The 14,920-nt window shown below is 53.5% G+C and overlaps 6 non-coding genes across 6 annotated transcripts; all 6 read right to left on the reverse strand.

Annotated features, from left to right (window-relative positions):
- Window positions 1-488: 488 nt before the first annotated feature.
- On the reverse strand, window positions 489-581 carry LOC132490088 (small nucleolar RNA SNORD116). The gene has a single exon (XR_009532449.1). It is a non-coding gene; the product is annotated as a small nucleolar RNA SNORD116 (small nucleolar RNA).
- A 2,684-nt stretch (window positions 582-3,265) lies between these two features.
- LOC132490058 (small nucleolar RNA SNORD116) lies at window positions 3,266-3,358 on the reverse strand. Its single transcript, XR_009532421.1, has one exon. It is a non-coding gene; the product is annotated as a small nucleolar RNA SNORD116 (small nucleolar RNA).
- A 2,684-nt stretch (window positions 3,359-6,042) lies between these two features.
- Window positions 6,043-6,135, reverse strand: LOC132490027 (small nucleolar RNA SNORD116). The gene has a single exon (XR_009532390.1). It is a non-coding gene; the product is annotated as a small nucleolar RNA SNORD116 (small nucleolar RNA).
- Window positions 6,136-8,818: 2,683 nt separating this feature from the next.
- Window positions 8,819-8,911, reverse strand: LOC132490029 (small nucleolar RNA SNORD116). The gene has a single exon (XR_009532392.1). It is a non-coding gene; the product is annotated as a small nucleolar RNA SNORD116 (small nucleolar RNA).
- Window positions 8,912-11,595: 2,684 nt separating this feature from the next.
- Window positions 11,596-11,688, reverse strand: LOC132490030 (small nucleolar RNA SNORD116). Its single transcript, XR_009532393.1, has one exon. It is a non-coding gene; the product is annotated as a small nucleolar RNA SNORD116 (small nucleolar RNA).
- A 2,684-nt stretch (window positions 11,689-14,372) lies between these two features.
- Window positions 14,373-14,465, reverse strand: LOC132490031 (small nucleolar RNA SNORD116). The gene has a single exon (XR_009532394.1). It is a non-coding gene; the product is annotated as a small nucleolar RNA SNORD116 (small nucleolar RNA).
- Between the last annotated feature and the right edge of the window lie 455 nt (window positions 14,466-14,920).

Raw genomic sequence — 14,920 nt, forward strand, 5'->3', positions numbered from 1 at the left:
ATCAGCTCCCTTCCGTTGAAGACCAACCCCAGCCCACACCCACCCACTGCTCCATCCCCACCAGGCACTAAAGAACTTCAACGCGCCAAAACAAATGACAGGGAGGGACACAGGCCTGGCCTGAGGCTCCAGGCTCCAACCAGGGACGCTTCCTCATTTTGGCTTACAGAAATAGCCCCCGAAGCTGCATGCACAAATGTGATCCTGGCCAAAGCACACCTTTCCATGCTGCAAGCATACTGGGCCTACACCAGCACGCACTCCGACTCTGAAGACCAGCAGGAGAGCCTTCCCCCTCGCATGCCCTCAACGGTCTTTCAGCAGGGACCTAATATGCGTAGATGACCCAGCTTATGGGCAGACACAGTGGACCCCCAGATAGGAGCACCTCGAATTCTGGAACCCTGGTGTGTGTTTGCATGCAGGTCAGAAGGGGACGCTGGCCCTCACTCCTCACTCTCCCCTACCCCCGAGAGACGAAACGTGCTGGACCTCAGATTCGATGAGGAGACAGTAGAGTGTTCTCACTCATTTTGTTCAGATTTTCCAAGGAATGCATACAAGGGTGTCATCATCGATCCAAGCACAGGCTGGGACGCTGCAGAACACAATCGGGCATGCCGTGGGGGTCTGAAGAGGAGAGATGACCTCGGAGTACACCAAAACCCTGGGGAATCTACAGCCCTCAGGCCACTCAGAAAGAGGAACAGTCAATCCACTCTTGCAGCCACTGGGACCATCTGAGGAAAACCTCATATCCAATGGCACATCTTAGGGTGGGTGAAAGCCTACCTTCCTGAGTTAGCCACAGCCACGCATAGCAACATGCCCCCGCGTCATGTTTCCACTTTTCTTTAGCACCTGCAGTCATCAGCCAACACGTAGGTCTTCTTGTCTTTGCCGACGGCCAGCCTCGTCCAGCAGCTGCACCTGAGAACTGGACATAAATCAGGCAGGCTTCAAAATTGGACCGGTGTACTCAGAGATCATGATTCATGAGAATATTTACCTGGGCTTGAGCTCGGACCCTGTCTCGCAAGGACGTCTACCTTTACAGAGAACTCAATGTTTGTCTGACAGCACGACTGCAGGAAATAAGGCGTGGACGTTGGCCGGGAACTGAGAGGGTATATTTTTGTTTTCACGCATGTGCGCGTGTGTGACTGTTACTGCACATGAGGACGCGCTTGTGGGCATCTTCGTGTGCCTCTGAATCCGCATCTTACTCTCTGTGTGTCCCTGTGGCCCTCTCCTGAGACCTCGAACCATAAAAGCCAGAGTTTATACACAGCGTCCTGGATTTGGACCCCCGAACTGAATGGAGAAAGACTTCTTCAAGCTTCAACAGACTGAATGTGAACTTTGAAACCCAGGGGGTTTTGAAATAGGCCACGGACTTCCACTCTTCCACAACCAAGCCTTCTGACCAACGCACAAACACCTGACGAGACCTGCTTTCCGACCGTGGGTGTAACATATAGATGGACCCAGAAATCCTGCAACCTAGTAGAATATGTAATGTGCACTTGGGGCCACTCCCATCATTTTTAGGACCAAGGAAACCTCCTATGGGAGGGCCGACCTGCGACTGGCAACACACAAGATGCAGCCCAGCAGCTCTCAAGGGGCTAACGTAATTCGGCCCAACTGCCAATTGTTGCCAACTATGCCAAATCACTTATCGAGGACCCATGGGAATGCCCACCACAGGAAGTGGTGGGCTTCAGTAACCAAGACCCACGTTCAAACCCCACAGCGGAAACTAGGCTAGCTTCCCAGGCACGTGTTGCCAGCATCCAGCCACCAGGTTTGGCGGCCCTGACCCCGGAGGAAACACTCAAATTCTTGACAGTGTTGTCCTACGTGCCCTCCTCCTGCCCAGCGGGTAAGTCGAACCTACTAGAAGCCACAGACATCATTCAAACACGGGGTCACTGTATACCAGGGATGGCAGACTGCAAACATGACTGCTTTGATGACACTGACCATACCCCATGCATCCTGGCACTTCTTCACTGACAGAGTGACACTACCGAGAACATCCCAGAGATCAAAGGCACTCTCCCCGAGGACCACAGACCGATTTCCAATGGAAGAACTCTGCTTCGCGAGGGGACCTGCAAGCTTCAAAGGGCACAGTGGCTGTCCACGGCAGCGCACCTGGCATCAGAACACTGAACGCATCTCTGCTCCGCCAACGGACTGCTCCAGATAAACCACTAGCTATCCAAAACTCCTGCGTGCCACAAGGGCTGGCCGCATCATGCCCTCTCGGAGAAACACTTTCGCTTTGCACATTCCCAAACAAGGAAACAAAGAGGCCAAAGGACATGTTCGCATAACCCAAATACCCCCAAGGTGAGCGGCACAGACGCTTCAACATGTCTAACTTCTCGGCGTCCCGCAAGACACTCTTTGGGCGACATACCTCCGGAAACGGGATCACAACTCTACGCAGGTTAAGTACGTAACCACATCCTCATGTACTGCCAAAGCCATCCCCTTCGTGGGCAGCTGATGCCAGCACATCACGAACAGGACGCATACTTGGGAAGACGTGGCCAGATCCTGCAACCCAATCATGACAGCCCATCCCACGACATCACACAGGACATGTCCTCATGATGCCTTGCCATCTTCTGCAGGCCAGCAGCCACCACGCAGGCTTCAATGCAGCACTCGGTCCTAACCCCACTCCACGATGTCCCACTTAGTGCCAAATCTCTGTCGGGATCTGCAGTGGAGTAGCCGACATGGGCAATACCTAGCCCTAATCCATCAGCTCCCTTCCATTGAAGACCAACACCAGCCCACACCCAACCACTGCTCCATCCCCACCGGGCACTAAAGAACTTCAACGCGCCAAAACAAATGACTAGGAGGGACACAGGCCTGGCCTGAGGCTCCAGGCTCCAACCAGGGACGCTTCCTCATTTTGGCTTCCAGAAATAGCCCCCGAAGCTGCATGCACAAATGTGATCCTGGCCAAAGCACACCTTTCCAAGCTGCAAGCTTCCTGGGCCTGCACCAGCACGCACTCCGACTCTGACGACCAGCAGGAGAGCCTTCCCCCTCGCATGCCCTCAACGGTCTTTCAGCAGGGACCTAATATGCGTAGATGACACAGCTTATGGGCAGACACAGTGGACCCCCAGATAGGAGCACCTCGAATTCTGGAACCCTGGTGTGTGTTTGCATGCAGGTCAGAAGGGGACGCTGGCCCTCACTCCTCACTCTCCCCTACCCCCGAGAGACGAAACGTGCTGGACCTCAGATTCGATGAGGAGACGGTAGAGTGTTCTCACTCATTTTGTTCAGACTTTCCAAGGAATGCATACAAGGGTGTCATCATCGATCCAAGCACAGGCTGGGATGCTGCAGAACACAACCGGGCATGCCGTGGGGGTCTGAAGAGGAGAGATGACCTCGGAGTACTCCAAAACCCTGGGGAATCCACAGCCCTCAGGCCACTCAGAAAGAGCAACAGTCAATCCACTCTTGCAGCCCCTGGGACCGTCTGATGAAAACCTCATATCCAATGGCACATCTTAGGGTGGGTGAAAGCCTACCTTCCTGAGTTAGCCAGAGCCACGCGTAGCAACATGCCCCCGCGTCATGTTTCCACTTTTCCTTAGCACCTGCAGTCATCAGCCAACGCGTAGGTCTTCTTGTCTTTGCCGACGGCCAGCTTCGTCCAGCAGCTGCACCTGAGAACTGGACATAAATCAGGTAGGCTTCAGAATTGGACCGGTGTACTCAGACATCATGATCCATGAGAATTTTTACCTGGGCTTGAGCTCGAACCCTGCCTCCGAAGGACGTCTACCTTTACAGAGAACTCAATGTTTGTCTGACAGCACGACTGCAGGAAGTAAGACGTGTACGTTGGCCGGGACGTGAGAGTGTATATTTTTGTTTTCACGCATGTGCACGTGTGTGACTGTTACTGCACACGAGGACGTCCTTGTGGGCGTCTTTGTGTGCCTCTGAATCTGCATCTTGCACTCTGTGTGTCCCTGTGGCCCTCTTCTGAGACCTCGAACCATAAAAGCCAGAGTTTATACACAGCGTCCTGGATTTGGACCCCCCCACTGAATGGAGAAAGACCTCTTCAAGCTTCAACAGACTGAATGTGAACTTTGAAACCCAAGGGGTTTTGAAATAGGCCTTGGACTTCCACTATTCCACAACAAAGCCTTCTGACCAATGCACAAACACCGGACGAGCCCTGCTTTCCGACAGTGGGTGTAACATACAGATGGACCCAGAAAACCTGCAACCTAGTAGAATGTGAAATGTGCACTTGGGGCCACTCCCATCATTTTTAGGAGCAAGGAAACCTCCTATGGGCGGGCCGACCTGCGACTGGCTACAGGCAAGATGCAGCCCGGCAACTCTCAAGGGGCTAACGAAATTCGGCCCAACTGCCAATTGTTGCCAACTATGCCAAATCACTTTGCGAGGACCCATGGGAATGCCCACCACAGGAAGTGGTGGGCTTCAGTAACCAAGACCCACGTTCAAACCCCACTGCGGAAACTAGGCTAGCTTCCCAGGCACGTGTTGCCAGCATCCAGCCACCAGGTTTGGCGGCCCTGAACCCGGAGGAAACACTCAAATTCTTGACAGTGTTGTCCTACGTGCCCTCCTGCTGCCCACCGGGTAAGTCGAACATACTGGAAGACACAGACATCATTCAAACTCGGGGTCACTGTATACCAGGGATGGCAGACCACAAACTCGACTGCTTTGATGACACTGACCATACTCCATGCATCCTGGCACTTCTTCACTGACAGAGTGACACTACCGAGAACCTCCCAGAGATCAAAGGCACTCTCCCCGAGGACCACAGACCGATTTCCAATGGAAGAACTCTGCTTCGCGAGGGGAACTGCAAGCTTCAAAGGTCACACTGGCTGTCCACGGCAGCGCACCTGGCATCAGAACACTGAACGCATCTCTGCTCCGCCAACGGACTGCTCCAGATAAACCACTAGGTATCCAAAACTCCTGCGTGCCACAAGGGCTGGCCGCATCATGCCCTCTCGGAGAAACACTTTCGCTTTGCACATTCCCAAACAAGGAAACAAAGTGGCCAAAGGGCATGTTCGCATAACCCAAATACCCACAACGTGAGTGGCACAGACGCTTCAACATGTCTAACTTCTCGGCGTCCCGAAATACACCTTTTGGGCGACATTCCTCCGGCAACCGGATCACAACTCTACGCAGGTTAAGTACGTAACCGCATCCTCATGTACTGCCAAAGCCATCCCTTTCGTGGGCAGCTGATGCCAGCACATCACGAAGAGGACGCATTCTTGGGAAGACGTGGCCAGCTCCTGCAACACAATCATGACAGCCCATCCCACGACATCACACCGGACATGTCCTCATGATGCCTTGCCATCTTCTGCAGGCCAACAGCCACCACGCAGGCTTCAATGCAGCACTCGGTCCTAACCCCACTCCACGATGACCCACTTAGTGCCAAAACTCTGTCAGGATCTGCAGTGGAGTAGCCGACATGGGCAATACCTAGCCCTAATCCATCAGCTCCCTTCCGTTGAAGACCAACCCCAGCCCACACCCAACCACTGCTCCATCCCCACCGGGCACTAAAGAACTTCTACACACCTAAACAAATGACAAGGAGGGACACAGGCCTGGCCTGAGGATCCAGGCTCCAAGCAGGGACGTTTCCACATTCTGGCTTCCAGAAATAGCCCCCGAAGCTGCATGCACAAATGTGATCCTGGCCAAAGCACACCTTTCCAAGCTGCAAGCTTACTGGGCCTACACCAGCACGCACTCTGACTCTGAAGACCAGCAGGAGAGCCTTCCCCTTCGCATGCCCTCAACGGTCTTTCAGCAGGGACCTAATATGCGTAGATGACCCAGCTTATGGGCAGACAATGTGGACACCCAGATAGGAGCACCTCGAATTCTGGAACCCTGGTGTGTGTTTGCATGCAGGTCAGAAGGGGACGCTGGCCCTCACTCCTCACTCTCCCCTACCCCCGAGAGACGAAACGTGCTGGACCTCAGATTCGATGAGGAGACGGTAGAGTGTTCTCACTCATTTTGTTCAGATTTTCCAAGGAATGCATACAAGGGTGTCATCATCGATCCAAGCACAGGCTGGGACGCTGCAGAACACAACCGGGCATGCCGTGGGGGTCTGAAGAGGAGAGATGACCTCGGAGTACTCCAAAACCCTGGGGAATCCACAGCCCTCAGGCCACTCAGAAAGAGCAACAGTCAATCCACTCTTGCAGCCACTGGGACTGTCTGAGGAACACCTCATTTCCAATGGCACATCTTAGGGTGGGTGAAAGCCTACCTTCCTGAGTTAGCCAGAGCCATGCATAGCAACATGCCCCCGCGTCATTTTTCCACTTTTCCTTGGCACCTGCAGTCATCAGCTAACACGTAGGTCTTCTTTTCTTTGCTGACGGCCAGCCTCGTCCAGCAGCTGCACCTGAGAACTGGACATAAATCAGGCAGGCTTCAGAATTGTACAGGTGTACTCAGAGATCATGATTCATGAGAATTTTTACCTCGGCTAGAGCTCGAACCCTACCTACCAAGGACGTCTACCTTTACAGAGAACTCAATGTTTGTCTGACAGCACGACTGCAGGAAGTAAGGGGTGTACGTTGGCCGGTACGTGAGAGGGTTAATTTTTGTTTTCACGCATGTGCGCGTGTGTGACTGTTACTGCACACGACGACGCGCTTGTGGGCATCTTTCTGTGCCTCTGAATCCGCATCTTGCTCTCTGTGTGTCGCTGTGGCCCTCTCCTGAGACCTCGAACCATAAAAGGCAGAGATTATACACATCGCCCTGGATTTGCACCCCTCCACTGAATGGAGAAAGACCTCTTCTAGCTTCAACAGACTGAATGTGAACTTTGAAACCCAGGGGGTTTTGAAATAGGCCACGGACTTCCACTCTTCCACAACCAAGCCTTCTGACCAATGCACAAACACCTGACGAGACCTGCTTTCCGACAGTGGGTGTAACATATAGATGGACCCAGAAATCCTGCAACCTAGTAGAATATGAAATGTGCACTTGGGGCCACTCCCATCATTTTTAGGACCAAAGAAAGCTCCTATGGGCGGGCCGACCTGCGCCTGGCTACAGGCAAGATGCAGCCTGGCACCTCTCAAGGGGCTAACGAAATTCGGCCCAACTGCCAATTGTTGCCAACTATGCCAAATCACTTTGCGAGGACCCATGGGAATGCCCACCACAGGAAGTGGTGGGCTTCAGTAACCAAGACCCACGTTCAAACCCCACTGCGGAAACTAGGCTAGCTTCCCAGGCACGTGTTGCCAGCATCCAGCCACCAGGTTTGGCGGCCTGAACCCGGAGGAAACACTCAAATTCTTGACAGTGTTGTCCTACGTGCCCTCCTCCTGCCCACTGGGTAAGTCGTACCTACTGGAAGCCACAGACATCATTCAAACACGGGGTCACTGTATACCAGGGATGGCAGACCGCAAACACGACTGCTTTGATGACATTGACCATACCCCATGCATCCTGGCACTTCTTCACTGACAGAGTGACACTACCGAGAACCTCCCAGAGATCAAAGGCACTCTCCCCGAGGACCACAGACCGATTTCCAATGGAAGAACTCTGCTTCGCGAGGGGACCTGCAAGCTTCAAAGGGCACAGTGGCTGTCCACGGCAGCGCACCTGACATCAGAACACTGAACGCATCTCTGCTCCGCCAACGGACTGCTCCAGATAAACCACTAGCTATCCAAAACTCCTGCGTGCCACAAGGGCTGGCCGCATCATGCCCTCTCGGAGAAACACTTTTGCTTTGCACATTCCCACACAAGGAAACAAAGTGGCCAAAGGGCATGTTCGCATAAACCAAATACCCCCAAGGTGAGCGACACACACACTTCAACATGTCTACCTTCTCGGTGTCCCGCAAGACACCCTTTGGGCGACATTCCTCCGGCAGCGGGATCACAACTCTACGCAGGTTAAGTACGTAACCGCATCCTCATGTACTGCCAAAGCCATCCCCTTCGTGGGCAGCTGATGCCAGCACATCACGAACTGGACGCATACTTGGGAAGATGTGGCCAGCTCCTGCAACCCAATCATGACAGCCCATCCCACGACATCACACAGGACATGTCCTCATGATGCCTTGCCATCTTCTGCAGGCCAACAGCCACCACGCAGGCTTCAATGCAGCACTCGGTCCTAACCCCACTCCACGATGACCCACTTAGTGCCAAAACTCTGTCGGGATCTGCAGTGGAGTAGCCGACATGGGCAATACCTAGCCCTAATCCATCAGCTCCCTTCCGTTGAAGACCAACCCCAGCCCACACCCACCCCCTGCTCCATCCCCACCAGGCACTAAAGAACTTCAACGCGCCAAAACAAATGACAGGGAGGGATAAAGGCCTGGCCTGAGGCTCCAGGCTCCAACCAGGGACGCTTCCTCATTTTGGCTTCCAGAAATAGCCCCCGAAGCTGCATGCACAAACGTGATCCTGGCCAAAGCACACCTTTCCAAGCTGCAAGCTTACTGGGCCTACACCAGCACACACTCCGACTCTGAAGACCAGCAGGAGAGCCTTCCCCCTCGCATGCCCTCAACGGTCTTTCAGCAGGGACCTAATATGCGTAGATGACCCAGCTTATGGGCAGACACAGTGGACACCCAGATAGGAGCACCTCGAATTCTGGAACCCTGGTGTGTGTTTGCATGCAGGTCAGAAGGGGACGCTGGCCCTCACTCCTCACTCTCCCCTACCCCCGAGAGACGAAACGTGCTGGACCTCAGATTCGATGAGGAGACGGTAGAGTGTTCTCACTCATTTTGTTCAGATTTTCCAAGGAATGCATACAAGGGTGTCATCATCGATCCAAGCACAGGCTGGGACGCTGCAGAACGCAACCGGGCATGCCGTGGGGGTCTGAAGAGGAGAGATGACCTCGGAGTACTCCAAAACCCTGGGGAATCCACAGCCCTCAGGCCACTCAGAAAGAGCAACAGTCAATCCACTCTTGCAGCCCCTGGGACCATCTGATGAAAACCTCATATCCAATGGCACATCTTAGGGTGGGTGAAAGCCTACCTTCCTGAGTTAGCCAGAGCCACGCGTAGCAACATGCCCCCGCGTCATGTTTCCACTTTTCCTTAGCACCTGCAGTCATCAGCCAACGCGTAGGTCTTCTTGTCTTTGCCGACGGCCAGCCTCGTCCAGCAGCTGCACCTGAGAACTGGACATAAATCAGGTAGGCTTCAGAATTGGACCGGTGTACTCAGACATCATGATTCATGAGAATTTTTACCTGGGCTTGAGCTCGAACCCTGCCTCCGAAGGACGTCTACCTTTACAGAGAACTCAATGTTTGTCTGACAGCACGACTGCAGGAAATAAGGCGTGTACGTTGGCCGGGACGTGAGAGTGTATATTTTTGTTTTCACGCATGTGCACGTGTGTGACTGTTACTGCACACGAGGACGTCCTTGTGGGCGTCTTTGTGTGCCTCTGAATCTGCATCTTGCTCTCTGTGTGTCCCTGTGGCCCTCTTCTGAGACCTCGAACCATAAAAGCCAGAGTTTATACACAGCGTCCTGGATTTGGAACCCCCAACTGAATGGAGAAAGACCTCTTCAAGCTTCAACAGACTGAATGTGAACTTTGAAACCCAGGGGGTTTTGAAATAGGCCTTGGACTTCCACTATTCCACAACAAAGCCTTCTGACCAATGCACAAACACCTGACGAGACCTGCTTTCCGACAGTGGGTGTAACATACAGATGGACCCAGAAAACCTGCAACCTAGTATAATATGAAATGTGCACTTGGGGCCACTCCCATCATTTTTAGGAGCAAGGAAACCTCCTATGGGCGGGCCGACCAGCGACTGGCTACAGGCAAGATGCAGCCCGGCACCTCTCAAGGGGCTAACGAAATTCGGCCCAACTGCCAATTGTTGCCAACTATGCCAAATCACTTTGCGAGGACCCATGGGAATGCCCACCAAAGGAAGTGGTGGGCTTCAGTAACCAAGACCCACGTTCAAACCCCACTGCGGAAACTAGGCTAGATTCCCAGGCACGTGTTGCCAGCATCCAGCCACCAGGTTTGGCGGCCCTGAACCCGGAGGAAACACTCAAATTCTTGACAGAGTTGTCCTACGTGCCCTCCTGCTGCCCACCGGGTAAGTCGAACATACTGGAAGCCACAGACATCATTCAAACTCGGGGTCACTGTATACCAGGGATGGCAGACCACAAACTCGACTGCTTTGATGACACTGACCATACTCCATGCATCCTGGCACTTCTTCACTGACAGAGTGACACTACCGAGAACCTCCCAGAGATCAAAGGCACTCTCCCCGAGGACCACAGACCGATTTCCAATGGAAGAACTCTGCTTCACGAGGGGACCTGCAAGCTTCAAAGGGCACAGTGGCTGTCCACGGCAGCGCACCTGGCATCAGAACACTGAACGCATCTCTGCTCCGCCAACGGACTGCTCCAGATAAACCACTAGCTATCCAAAACTCCTGCGTGCCACAAGGGCTGGCCGCATAAAGCCCTCTCGGAGAAACACTTTCGCTTTGCACATTCCCAAACAAGGAAACAAAGTGGCCAAAGGGCATGTTCACATAACCCAAATACCCACAACGTGAGTGGCACAGACGCTTCAACATGTCTAACTTCTTGGCGTCCCGCAATACACCTTTTGGGCGACATTCCTCCGGCAACCGGATCACAACTCTACGCAGGTTAAGTACGTAACCGCATCCTCATGTACTGCCAAAGAAATCCCCTTCGTGGGCAGCTGATGCCAGCACATCACGAACAGGACGCATTCTTGGGAAGACGTGGCCAGCTCCTGCAACACAATCATGACAGCCCATCCCACGACATCACACCGGACATGTCCTCATGATGCCTTGCCATCTTCTGCAGGCCAACAGCCACCACGCAGGCTTCAATGCAGCACTCGGTCCTAACCCCACTCCACGATGACCCACTTAGTGCCAAAACTCTGTCAGGATCTGCAGTGGAGTAGCCGACAAGGGCAATACCTAGCCCTAATCCATCAGCTCCCTTCCGTTGAAGACCAACCCCAGCCCACACCCACCCACTGCTCCATCCCCACCGGGCACTAAAGAACTTCTACACACCTAAACAAATGACAAGGAGGGACACAGGCCTGGCCTGAGGATCCAGGCTCCAAGCAGGGACGTTTCCTCATTTTGGCTTCCAGAAATAGCCCCCGAAGCTGCATGCACAAATGTGATCCTGGCCAAAGCACACCTTTCCAAGCTGCAAGCTTACTGGGCCTACACCAGCACGCACTCTGACTCTGAAGACCAGCAGGAGAGCCTTCCCCTTCGCATGCCCTCAACGGTCTTTCAGCAGGGACCTAATATGCGTAGATGACCCAGCTTATGGGCAGACACAGTGGACACCCAGATAGGAGCACCTCGAATTCTGGAACCCTGGTGTGTGTTTGCATGCAGGTCAGAAGGGGACGCTGGCCCTCACTCCTCACTCTCCCCTACCCCCGAGAGACGAAACGTGCTGGACCTCAGATTCGATGAGGAGACGGTAGAGTGTTCTCACTCATTTTGTTCAGATTTTCCAAGGAATGCATACAAGGGTGTCATCATCGATCCAAGCACAGGCTGGGACGCTGCAGAACACAACCGGGCATGCCGTGGGGCTCTGAAGAGGAGAGATGACCTCGGAGTATTCCAAAACCCTGGGGAATCCACAGCCCTCAGGCCACTCAGAAAGAGCAACAGTCAATCCACTCTTGCAGCCACTGGGACTGTCTGAGGAACACCTCATTTCCAATGGCACATCTTAGGGTGGGTGAAAGCCTACCTTCCTGAGTTAGCCAGAGCCATGCATAGCAACATGCCCCCGCGTCATTTTTCCACTTTTCCTTGGCACCTGCAGTCATCAGCTAACACGTAGGTCTTCTTTTCTTTGCTGACGGCCAGCCTCGTCCAGCAGCTGCACCTGAGAACTGGACATAAATCAGGCAGGCTTCAGAATTGGACCGGTGTACTCAGAGATCATGATTCATGAGAATTTTTACCTCGGCTAGAGCTCGAACCCTACCTACCAAGGACGTCTACCTTTACAGAGAACTCAATGTTTGTCTGACAGCACGACTGCAGGAAGTAAGGCGTGTACGTTGGCCGGTACGTGAGAGGGTTAATTTTTGTTTTCACGCATGTGCGCGTGTGTGACTGTTACTGCACACGACGACGCGCTTGTGGGCATCTTTCTGTGCCTCTGAATCCACATCTTGCTCTCTGTGTGTCGCTGTGGCCCTCTCCTGAGACCTCGAACCATAAAAGGCAGAGATTATACACAGCGCCCTGGATTTGCACCCCTCCACTGAATGGAGAAAGACCTCTTCAAGCTTCAACAGACTGAATGTGAACTTTGAAACCCAGGGGGTTTTGAAATAGGCCACGGACTTCCACTCTTCCACAGCCAAGCCTTCTGACCAACACAAAAACACCTGACGAGACCTGCTTTCCGACCGTGGGTGTAACATATAGATGGACCCAGAAATCCTGCAACCTAGTAGAATATGAAATGTGCACTTGGGGCCACTCCCATCATTTTTAGGACCAAAGAAACCTCCTATGGGCGGGCCGACCTGCGACTGGCTACAGGCAAGATGCAGCCCGGCACCTCTCAAGGGGCTAACGAAATTCGGCCCAACTGCCAATTGTTGCCAACTATGCCAAATCACTTTGCGAGGACCCATGGGAATGCCCACCACAGGAAGTGGTGGGCTTCAGTAACCAAGACCCACGTTCAAACCCCACTGCGGAAACTAGGCTAGCTTCCCAGGCACGTGTTGCCAGCATCCAGCCACCAGGTTTGGCGGCCCTGAACCCGGAGGAAACACTCAAATTCTTGACAGTGTTGTCCTACGTGCCCTCCTCCTAACCACTGGGTAAGTCGAACCTACTGGAAGCCACAGACATCATTCAAACACGGGGTCACTGTATACCAGGGATGGCAGAACGCAAACACGACTGCTTTGATGACATTGACCATACCCCATGCATCCTGGCACTTCTTCACTGACAGAGTGACACTACCGAGAACCTCCCAGAGATCAAAGGCACTCCCCCCGAGGACCACAGACCGATTTCCAATGGAAGAACTCTGCTTCGCGAGGGGACCTGCAAGCTTCAAAGGGCACAGTGGCTGTCCACGGCAGCGCACCTGACATCAGAACACTGAACGCATCTCTGCTCCGCCAACGGACTGCTCCAGATAAACCACTAGCTATCCAAAACTCCTGCGTGCCACAAGGGCTGGCCGCATCATGCCCTCTCGGAGAAACACTTTTGCTTTGCACATTCCCACACAAGGAAACAGAGTGGCCAAAGGGCATGTTCGCATAAACCAAATACCCCCAAGGTGAGCGACACAGACACTTCAACATGTCTACCTTCTCGGTGTCCCGCAAGACACCCTTTGGGCGACATTCCTCCGGCAGCGGGATCACAACTCTACGCAGGTTAAGTACGTAACCGCATCCTCATGTACTGCCAAAGCCATCCCCTTCGTGGGCAGCTGATGCCAGCACATCACGAACTGGACGCATTCTTGGGAAGATGTGGCCAGCTCCTGCAACCCAATCATGACAGCCCATCCCACGACATCACACAGGACATGTCCTCATGATGCCTTGCCATCTTCTGCAGGCCAGCAGCCACCACACAGGCTTCAATGCAGCACTCGGTCCTAACCCCACTCCACGATGACCCACTTAGTGCCAAAACTCTGTCGGGATCTGCAGTGGAGTAGCCGACATGGGCAATACCTAGCCCTAATCCATCAGCTCCCTTCCGTTGAAGACCAACCCCAGCCCACACCCACCCACTGCTCCATCCCCACCAGGCATTAAAGAACTTCAACACGCCAAAACAAATGACAGGGAGGGACAAAGGCCTGGCCTGAGGCTCCAGGCTCCAACCAGGGACACTTCCTCATTTTGGCTTACAGAAATAGCCCACAAAGCTGCATGCACAAATGTGATCCTGGCCAAAGCACACCTTTCCATGCTGCAAGCTTACTGGGCCTACACCAGCACGCACTCCGACTCTGAAGACCAGCAGGAGAGCCTTCCCCCTCGCATGCCCTCAATGGTCTTTCAGCAGGGACCTAATATGCATAGATGACCCAGCTTATGGGCAAACACAGTGGACCCACAGATAGGATCACCTCGAATTCTGGAACCCTGGTGTTTGTTTGCATGCAGGTCAGAAGGGGACGCTGGCCCTCACTCCTCACTCTCCCCTACCCCCGAGACACGAAACGTGCTGGACCTCAGATTCGATGAGGAGACGGTAGAGTGTTCTCACTCATTTTGTTCAGATTTTCCAAGGAATGCATACAAGGGTGTCATCATCGATCCAAGCACAGGCTGGGACGCTGCAGAACACAATCGGGCATGCCGTGGGGGTGTGAAGAGGAGAGATGACCTCGGAGTACTCCAAAACCCTGGGGAATTCACAGCCCTCAGGCCACTCAGAAAGAGCAACAGTCAATCCACTCTTGCAGCCACTGGGACCGTCTGAGGAAAACCTCATATCCAATGGCACATCTTAGGGTGGGTGAAAGCCTACCTTCCTGAGTTAGCCAGAGCCACGCGTAGCAACATGCCCCCGCGTCATGTTTCCACTTTTCCTTAGCACCTGCAGTCATCAGCCAACGCGTAGGATTTCTTGTCTTTGCAGACAGCCAGCCTCGTCCAGCAGCTGCACCTGAGAACTGGACATAAATCAGGCAGGCTTCAGAATTGGACCGGTGTACTCAGAGATCATGATTCATGAGAATTTTTACCTGGGCTTGAGCTCGAACCCTGCCTCC

Source organism: Mesoplodon densirostris, chromosome 4 (genome assembly GCF_025265405.1).
Source record: "Mesoplodon densirostris isolate mMesDen1 chromosome 4, mMesDen1 primary haplotype, whole genome shotgun sequence".
NCBI classification, from domain to species: domain Eukaryota; kingdom Metazoa; phylum Chordata; class Mammalia; order Artiodactyla; family Ziphiidae; genus Mesoplodon; species Mesoplodon densirostris.